The sequence below is a fragment of the Tupaia chinensis genome, unplaced genomic scaffold (genome assembly GCF_000334495.1).
Source record: "Tupaia chinensis unplaced genomic scaffold, TupChi_1.0 Scaffold143793_1, whole genome shotgun sequence".
Classification (NCBI taxonomy): Eukaryota; Metazoa; Chordata; class Mammalia; order Scandentia; family Tupaiidae; genus Tupaia; species Tupaia belangeri.
This window is the reverse complement of record NW_006203643.1, coordinates 8,207-16,950: the sequence shown is the minus strand read 5'-3', so window position 1 is coordinate 16,950 and position 8,744 is coordinate 8,207. Positions and strand designations below refer to the sequence as shown.

Below are 8,744 nucleotides of genomic sequence, written 5' to 3'. Positions count from 1 at the left end.
TTTTTCCTTTTGTGGAAAGCCCCCTAACATAAGGCAAAAATCTAAAAAAAAAAAAAAGATGTATATAAATAGTCATCATAAAAGTCATGATGTATTTTTCTGTGTAAAAATGCGTCGTGACTTTTCCAATGACCCCATATATGTGTGTGTTTGTGTGCATATGTATAATTTCATGAAACCAGCAGGTGGCATGGTGGTAAAGATGCTGGATTCCACATGGCCATCTGTGTAGTTTGAGTCACAGACCCAGGAGTCTGAAAAAAAAGACCATGGGGCTAGCAGGTGGCGTGGTGGTTAAGGACATTGTACTCCCACATGGCCAACCATGGTATGAGTCCTGGACCTGGAAGCTTGCTTTCTCATTTTCCCACTCTCTCTCTTTTTCTCTTTCTGTCTCTCTTGTAAGTGCATGTGCCCTCTCTAGTCAAATTAAAAAATAACTAAATAAAGTTAGATAAAATAATTTTAGAAAACTATTAAAAAGAAGCCAGGCACGTGTGCACATGTGATAAAAATAACAAGAGCAGACTAGAGGAGAGGGGACTGCAAAAAAGCCATAATCTCCCTCCAGGGAGTGATTTCTCACTTTCTCTCTCTCTGTCACCTTCTGTCTCTCTCCAGCGAGTACCTGTGACCCATGACATAAATTTTTTTTTTTGGAGAGGTATTTGCTATAAGGCATGTGTGCTCGCCAGAAAGACAGAGACAGAGAGACAGAAAGTGAGTGATCATCCCATGGGGGATGGCCACACTGCAATCCCTTCTTCTCCATACTCCTTTGGGATCCTGGGCACGAAAACACACGGGTTTGACGTGGGTTTAAGCCACAGGATCCAGAACTAGAACAGTGGTCAACTACATGGAAGTCCTGAGATGTAGCCATTTCACCATCCGCTGGTCCCCAATGACATAAAATCTAAAAATAAAAAATATAAATAAATAGTTACACAAGACATAACAAGAAAATATATTACTGGTTAAAATTACTTAATAACATTTTAAACAGCAGGTTTCCACTCCATTGGTGGAGTTGAATGCAGAACAGGGGCCAGGATCTGCTGGCTTTCTGACCTGGAGAGAATTTTCAAATTTAATTTAGTAAACAGCTACCATTGGTATGCTAATACCATGGTCTGTTATTTTAGCTTATATTCCGAACAGCAGATTCTATTTACCGTCCAGTATTGGGACCTTTGCTGTAAAATACAGCCAGTTCTGTTTCTCAGGCCTTTGTACAGTTCAGCCTGTTAGGGGAGAAGAAAGCCCAGGCAGACACAACTCATGGCACCCATAGGTTGAGAGGAAACATCCAAAAGGCAGTGTTTCCCTATTTGGGTGAACGAAAACTAACGTGTAGAACCATGGTCCCAGTCACAGGTGAAAGGGGCAGAGAAAACCCTTCATCACTCGGGGCAGCATCTAGGCACAGCTTCTCATCTGGTAGGTTTCGCCGCTCATCCGGGTGATACTACCGTCCAGTCCACCGGCACAGCCGCTCAGAGTGAAAACAAGGCCCGGAAGGCAAGGTGTGAACCAAAGGGAGCCCCGGGGGCGGCTCCGGGAGGGGCGGCGCTGGGCCAGCCGGCCGGCCGTCAGTAGAAGCAGACCGTGTGCAGAAAGGTGCGGCCCTTCTTCTCCTCCAGCTCCTGCAGCAGCTCACCGATCTCCTTCGCCAAGTCCTCCGAGCGCTGGACACACTGACACAGCTCGCAGATGACGAAGGCGCCCAGGAGGGCCTCGTCCTGGTCGTCCTTGATGTCCAGGTTGACCACGTGCACCGGCTGGAAGGTCTTCTGCTCTCTGGAGTTCAGATGCTCCACCACCTGGTCGTAGACTCGCTCTTCACAAGTGACGATCAGGTCGAAGGCGTCCGGGCACGTCTGGAAGCGCTCGGGCCTGGGCTTGATCCTCTTGTTTCTGCCCAGCATGTGTAAGACGCCGTTGCGCGTGTACAACTTCTCGTCCTTGCGCAGCAGGTCCTTGTACATCTGGTCGTAGGTGGTGTGGAAGTCGTAGACATTGGGCTTGTCGGGGGCCGGGCCCGGGAGCTTCACTCTCGTCCCGGTGCCAAAGGAGCGGACGCAGAACCCTCGCTTGCTGAGGAGGTTGTGCGCCTCCATGCTCCGGTTCTGGTTGTTGGAGCACACCACGGCCACCCGCAGCGTGGACAGCGACATGGCGGCAGCGACCCTTCTGCGACCGCGACGCTGCCTGTCAGGCGCTCGCTCTGACTGAGGCGCCTCAGGGCGGGCGAACCGGCGCCGCGCCCGCTGCGCGGACGGGCGGACGCCGAGCCGTGCGACGTGAGACACCAGCGTGGGCGCGCGAGTGGTGGCTCCTGGCGGCACCCGGCAAGGATCAGGCGCCAGGCGGCGGGCTGAGGAGAGGCCGCGCGAGTGCGCCACCCTAGGCGAGGGGTGTGCCTGTCTCCTCAGCGCCTGGCGGGGGCCCTGTGCGACTGCGCAGGCGCATGGGATCTCAGTCGCCCCCAAGGGGCTGTGGAAGGCGCCCGGTAGGTGGCGCGGTGGTTAAGGCACTGGGCTCTGATGTGGCTCACGGCGGTTCGAGGCCTCACCCTGGTGGCTTGTTTTTGCTCTCTGTGTCTGTCACTCTGGTGGGTGCCTCAGCAAATGAAAAAATAATGAAGAGAAATGAAATTAAGTATGCAATTATATTGGAAAAAGAGCTTTTGAAGGGTTTTGTTAACCATGAGTTATTGGGTGTACTGGTAAGTATGAAATTGTGGGGGCAGCAAGTGGTGGGGTGGTTAAGGGTCTGGATTCCCACATGGTGGAATACTGTTGTAGTCCCTAAGTGGCTTGAAAATCACCTAGGGAACCTATAACTTCCTGCCTGCCGGCCCATAATCCTGAGAGAAGAATGAAAGAGAAAGGACTGTGGCATGGCCATCCCTGCTGTGGTGTATGTGTGTTTCATCTCCCTGTTTCTGGGGAGTACACCAACTCTATTAGAAAAATATTATATAGATATACATATATGTACACACGAACACAGATACACACACGCACACACACACACACACATATGCAATATATAATCTTGAATGAGGCCAGCAGGTGATGTAGTGTTTAAGGTGCTAGATCCCACGTGGCTAACTCTGTGGGTCAGTCCTGGATCTGGTAGCTTGGAAATCAATTCAGGCTTGTGTGCATGTGTGTCCAAAAATTGCAAGAGGAGAATAGAGAAATATTGTGGCATCTCCATCCCTCCAGGGGATGATTTCTCACTTTTCCTCTCTCCGTCTTTCTCTAGTGAGCACATGTGCCATATGGCCAAAACAAAACAAATTACCTCTGAAAATGAAAAATGTGTATCAGAACCCACATGGGTCCTTGTATTGTTTGAAGCACTTGTACCCCACCAACAGTCACGCTTCGGCTTGTTCTCCCATGTTGTGGTGTTGAGAGCTGGGAAGTCTTTACTTATTTTTCTGTCATTTAAAAAATGTTTAAATTATGTTATTTATCTTTACTTACTTACATATCTATTTATTGATTTTAATGTTACCACAGAGGGACAGATAGAGAGAGAGAAAGGGAGAAAACAAGCCATCAGGTTCGGGACTCGAACTGTGGTCGGCTATGTGGGAGTCCAGCCCCCCTAACCACCATGCGACCCGCTGGCCCCGTTTTTCTGTCATTCTATTGAGAATATTACTGATGAACCACACAGTCACTTAGAGTATTCAGTATTATTTATTAATAAAATTCATTACATATTTGTTCATGACAGATATGGATGCCTTCAGTGGTCTTACTAAGAGTGCATACACAATACCATTATTTAATCTTTGATGTTATTAATGAAGAACAAATGAGTATTAAGACAGAAACTGTACTTATGTTGGCATGAAATTTAAAATGCATATGAGAAAATAGAAGCCAGCCTGATGTTCTGTTTACATGATAAAATCAAACCATAAAATAAAACAGATAATTTAACCAAATTAAATCCTTGATGGGATCCTTGATTACAAAGAGATTATTTCAGTATGTTCTCTTAGTAAATGAAAAAGTCAGGATTTGTTACTATACGAGTTGTCAGTACACAGTTAAGGAACTATTTCTTTCTTTCTTTCTTTCTTTCTTTCTTTCTTTCTTTCTTTCTTTCTTTCTTTCTTTTTTTAGACTAAATCCTTTTAACACACTTTATTAAGATGTTTACCACAAAGTAGAGGAAAGCTTGCTTACCAGTAAGATCAAAACCCTTATTTTACAACATAGAGAAAAGCACCAAGGACAGTTTGGCACAACTCTGATGAACTTCAGAATTCCTCGTTTCCATTCATTTTAAGGTAGAAAGAACACTAAATCCCTAGCTCCTGAAATGTTGCACCACAACCACTGATACTCCCCCTGGCGGCACCCGGCAAGGATCAGGCGCCAGGCGGCGGGCTGAGGAGAGGCCGCGCGAGTGCGCCACCCTAGGCGAGGGGTGTGCCTGTCTCCTCAGCGCCTGGCGGGGGCCCTGTGCGACTGCGCAGGCGCATGGGATCTCAGTCGCCCCCAAGGGGCTGTGGAAGGCGCCCGGTAGGTGGCGCGGTGGTTAAGGCACTGGGCTCTGATGTGGCTCACGGCGGTTCGAGGCCTCACCCTGGTGGCTTGTTTTTGCTCTCTGTGTCTGTCACTCTGGTGGGTGCCTCAGCAAATGAAAAAATAATGAAGAGAAATGAAATTAAGTATGCAATTATATTGGAAAAAGAGCTTTTGAAGGGTTTTGTTAACCATGAGTTATTGGGTGTACTGGTAAGTATGAAATTGTGGGGGCAGCAAGTGGTGGGGTGGTTAAGGGTCTGGATTCCCACATGGTGGAATACTGTTGTAGTCCCTAAGTGGCTTGAAAATCACCTAGGGAACCTATAACTGCCTGCCTGCCCGCCCATAATCCTGAGAGAAGAATGAAAGAGGAAGGACTGTGGCATGGCCATCCCTGCTGTGGTGTGTGTTTGTGTGTGTGTGTGTGTGATCACCCTATCTCTAGAGTGTACAGTCACTATATATGAAAAAAATCATAGACACACACACACACACACACACATGCAATATATAATCTTGAATGTGGCCCCACACACACACACACACACACATATGCAATATATAATCTTGAATGAGGCCAGCAGGTGATGTAGTGTTTAAGGTGCTAGATCCCACGTGGCTAACTCTGTGGGTCAGTCCTGGATCTGGTAGCTTGGAAATCAATTCAGGCTTGTGTGCATGTGTGTCCAAAAATTGCAAGAGGAGAATAGAGAAATATTGTGGCATCTCCATCCCTCCAGGGGATGATTTCTCACTTTTCCTCTCTCCGTCTTTCTCTAGTGAGCACATGTGCCCTATGGCCAAAACAAAACAAATTACCTCTGAAAATGAAAAATGTGTATCAGAACCCACATGGGTCCTTGTATTGTTTGAAGCACTTGTACCCCACCAACAGTCACGCTTCGGCTTGTTCTCCCATGTTGTGGTGTTGAGAGCTGGGAAGTCTTTACTTATTTTTCTGTCATTTAAAAAATGTTTAAATTATGTTATTTATCTTTACTTACTTACATATCTATTTATTGATTTTAATGTTACCACAGAGGGACAGATAGAGAGAGAGAAAGGGAGAAAACAAGCCATCAGGTTCGGGACTCGAACTGTGGTCGGCTATGTGGGAGTCCAGCCCCCCTAACCACCATGCGACCCGCTGGCCCCGTTTTTCTGTCATTCTATTGAGAATATTACTGATGAACCACACAGTCACTTAGAGTATTCAGTATTATTTATTAATAAAATTCATTACATATTTGTTCATGACAGATATGGATGCCTTCAGTGGTCTTACTAAGAGTGCATACACAATACCATTATTTAATCTTTGATGTTATTAATGAAGAACAAATGAGTATTAAGACAGAAACTGTACTTATGTTGGCATGAAATTTAAAATGCATATGAGAAAATAGAAGCCAGCCTGATGTTCTGTTTACATGATAAAATCAAACCATAAAATAAAACAGATAATTTAACCAAATTAAATCCTTGATGGGATCCTTGATTACAAAGAGATTATTTCAGTATGTTCTCTTAGTAAATGAAAAAGTCAGGATTTGTTACTATACGAGTTGTCAGTACACAGTTAAGGAACTATTTCTTTCTTTCTTTCTTTCTTTCTTTCTTTCTTTCTTTTTTTAGACTAAATCCTTTTAACACACTTTATTAAGATGTTTACCACAAAGTAGAGGAAAGCTTGCTTACCAGTAAGATCAAAACCCTTATTTTACAACATAGAGAAAAGCACCAAGGACAGTTTGGCACAACTCTGATGAACTTCAGAATTCCTCGTTTCCATTCATTTTAAGGTAGAAAGAACACTAAATCCCTAGCTCCTGAAATGTTGCACCACAACCACTGATACTATTCCTTTAATTCTTCTGATTTTCTCACATATATACCAATATAGTTCATCAAACACATAACTTCCCTTGCAAATAAACAAGATTAAATATGATAAACAACACTACCTGTTTTGAAACAAGATTATTAGTATCAAAGCAGAGTAAATACCAATATTACTGTTTAGAGTATCAGTCATTGTTTTATTTTTAACCACACATGTCTTCAAATGTTCAATAATTTTTTTAGGAATTATTTCATTTAACTTTATTTATGTATTTATTTTAATTTGACCAGAGAGGGACAGAGAGAGAGACAGTGAGAAAGCAAGCCACCAGATCCAGGAATTGAACCACGGTCGGCCATGTGGGAGTCCAGCGTCCTTAACCACCATGCCACCTGCCAGCCTCTTCAACAATATTTTAAAGACTTTTCTATGTAGGCTAAGACATAGCCTCTCTTTCCTTTATGAGAGAAATATACAAACAGTACCCTTGATTATACCCCAACAAATAGGGCATGTTTTTAGAGAAGGGGCACATTTCTGGCACACTACCAGATGACTATAAGGAATGAATACAATAGAAACTTCTTTGTCCACACATATTTTACAAGTTCTTTCTTCTTGTAACTTCCTCAATTATTCTTTAGGTGACAAACCTGAAACATCTTCTGTTGGAATATACTTCATATTTTTTTCCACAAATAAGTTCTGGTATATGTAGAATCTATTTTTTAAACAGTTTTTGAAGATGTTGGCTGCAGCATTTCCATTGACTAAAACACTATCGATCAGTTCTCTTGCTTGTAAAAGTATTTGTTTTTTTTTTTTAAATATCATATTCTTGTTACAGGGACCTTTAAAAAATTATCCAAGATAGGAAGCACACATCAACTGTTGAAAGAAAGCCACTCTGTTCTTCCGAGTTAATGACAAATCATCTGATGCCAGTTCTTCTGCTTGTCTCTCCTCCTCTTCCCGCTTTTCATCTTCAGCACGAAGAAGTGCAGGTACAGTATCATTAACCGTTCTGTAGTTCTCTCCAGTTGGCAGGATTTTACTCTGAACTGTGTGTTTAACCAGGCTTCTTCTAAAGCCCGTTTCCAAGGCAGATATAACCACAGGTATTTTCATCATGACTGCATCTTCTGAAGAACGTTCTCCACGTCCAAAGTGAATAATTGGTGGATCAGCATTTTCATCTCCCGGAGTGTCTGAAGTTGACACCAGCTGTTCAAGAAGATGTGGATATCTAGCTTGAATCTCATCAACAAACTCCTGCCCTTTCATGTGTATGAAAAACTCACATCTTTTAAACCACTTGGCATGTTCTACCCATGGGTCATCTCCAAATTCCCAACCGCTCAAGCCTCCATCACAACAAAAACATTTGACATCATTGTGCCCCACAGAATAAAAACCAGCACTTGAGAGAAGAAGATTCCTCATGGCTCCTGCGAACTAGGCAGGAGAGGCCAGGCCTTCAAAAGAAGATTCCTCATGGCACCTGCGAACTATGTATTTCAGGGCACACGAGAAATGATTTTCTACTGATAATTCAGCCTCCAGCAAACAAGCTAGCGTGGCAGGAGAGGACAGGCCTTCAGAAGAAGATTCCTCATGGCTCCTGTGAACTAAGTATCTTAGGGCACACGAGAAATTATTTTCTACTGATAATTCAGCCTCCAGCAAACAAGCTAGCATGGAAGGGAGCCCCTCTGGCCTTCTATCTCTGTCTCTGTGTCTCTGTCTCTCCCTGCTTCTGTCTTCTCATTTTTTAAATAATTTTTTCCTTTTTACAATTTTTTTTTAAAGGTAAAGTTTTTCTGTTGCTCTCAGCTCCACCTTTTATCTTGTTAATAATCCCCTCTGGTCCTCCCACCCAGGCAGGAGAGGCCAGGCCTTCAGAAGAAGATACCTCATGGCTCCTCCAAACTAGGTATTTCACATCGCATGCGAGTGCAAGCGCGCCACGTGGTTTTCTATTTTGTGATACTTTTTAAAAAGGCAAACAGTAATTACAATTTTTGTCTGTTTTTGTCCTTTTTTTTTTGGTCTTTTCTTGTTGTTGTTTCTCTCTCTCTTTTTTTATTTCCCTTTTTCTTGTCTCTCCACTCTCCAATATCCATTTAATGTGTTTCTAGACATATCTAAGGGCACTGTAGCTAAACATCCAAATACTATTAGGGTTAAAATATTCCTCAGTATGTATTGAATCTGCTGTCCCAGTGATCACAACAGAATGGTGAAGAGATTCTAGATCACCCCTTTCTGCCTGCTCCTGAACATTCAGACTGAACTTCAAGAATTTGAAAGAAACACACCATCCATCAGATGACAAGAAATCACTG

General features: G+C 43.6%; 2 pseudogenes; both read right to left on the bottom strand.

Annotated features, from left to right (window-relative positions):
• Positions 1-1,502: 1,502 nt before the first annotated feature.
• LOC102471822 (RNA polymerase II subunit A C-terminal domain phosphatase SSU72 pseudogene) lies at positions 1,503-2,215 on the bottom strand (annotated as a pseudogene).
• A 4,643-nt stretch (positions 2,216-6,858) lies between these two features.
• The window catches only part of LOC102477553 (baculoviral IAP repeat-containing protein 2-like), an 8,889-nt pseudogene continuing 7,003 nt past the window's right edge, over positions 6,859-8,744 (bottom strand).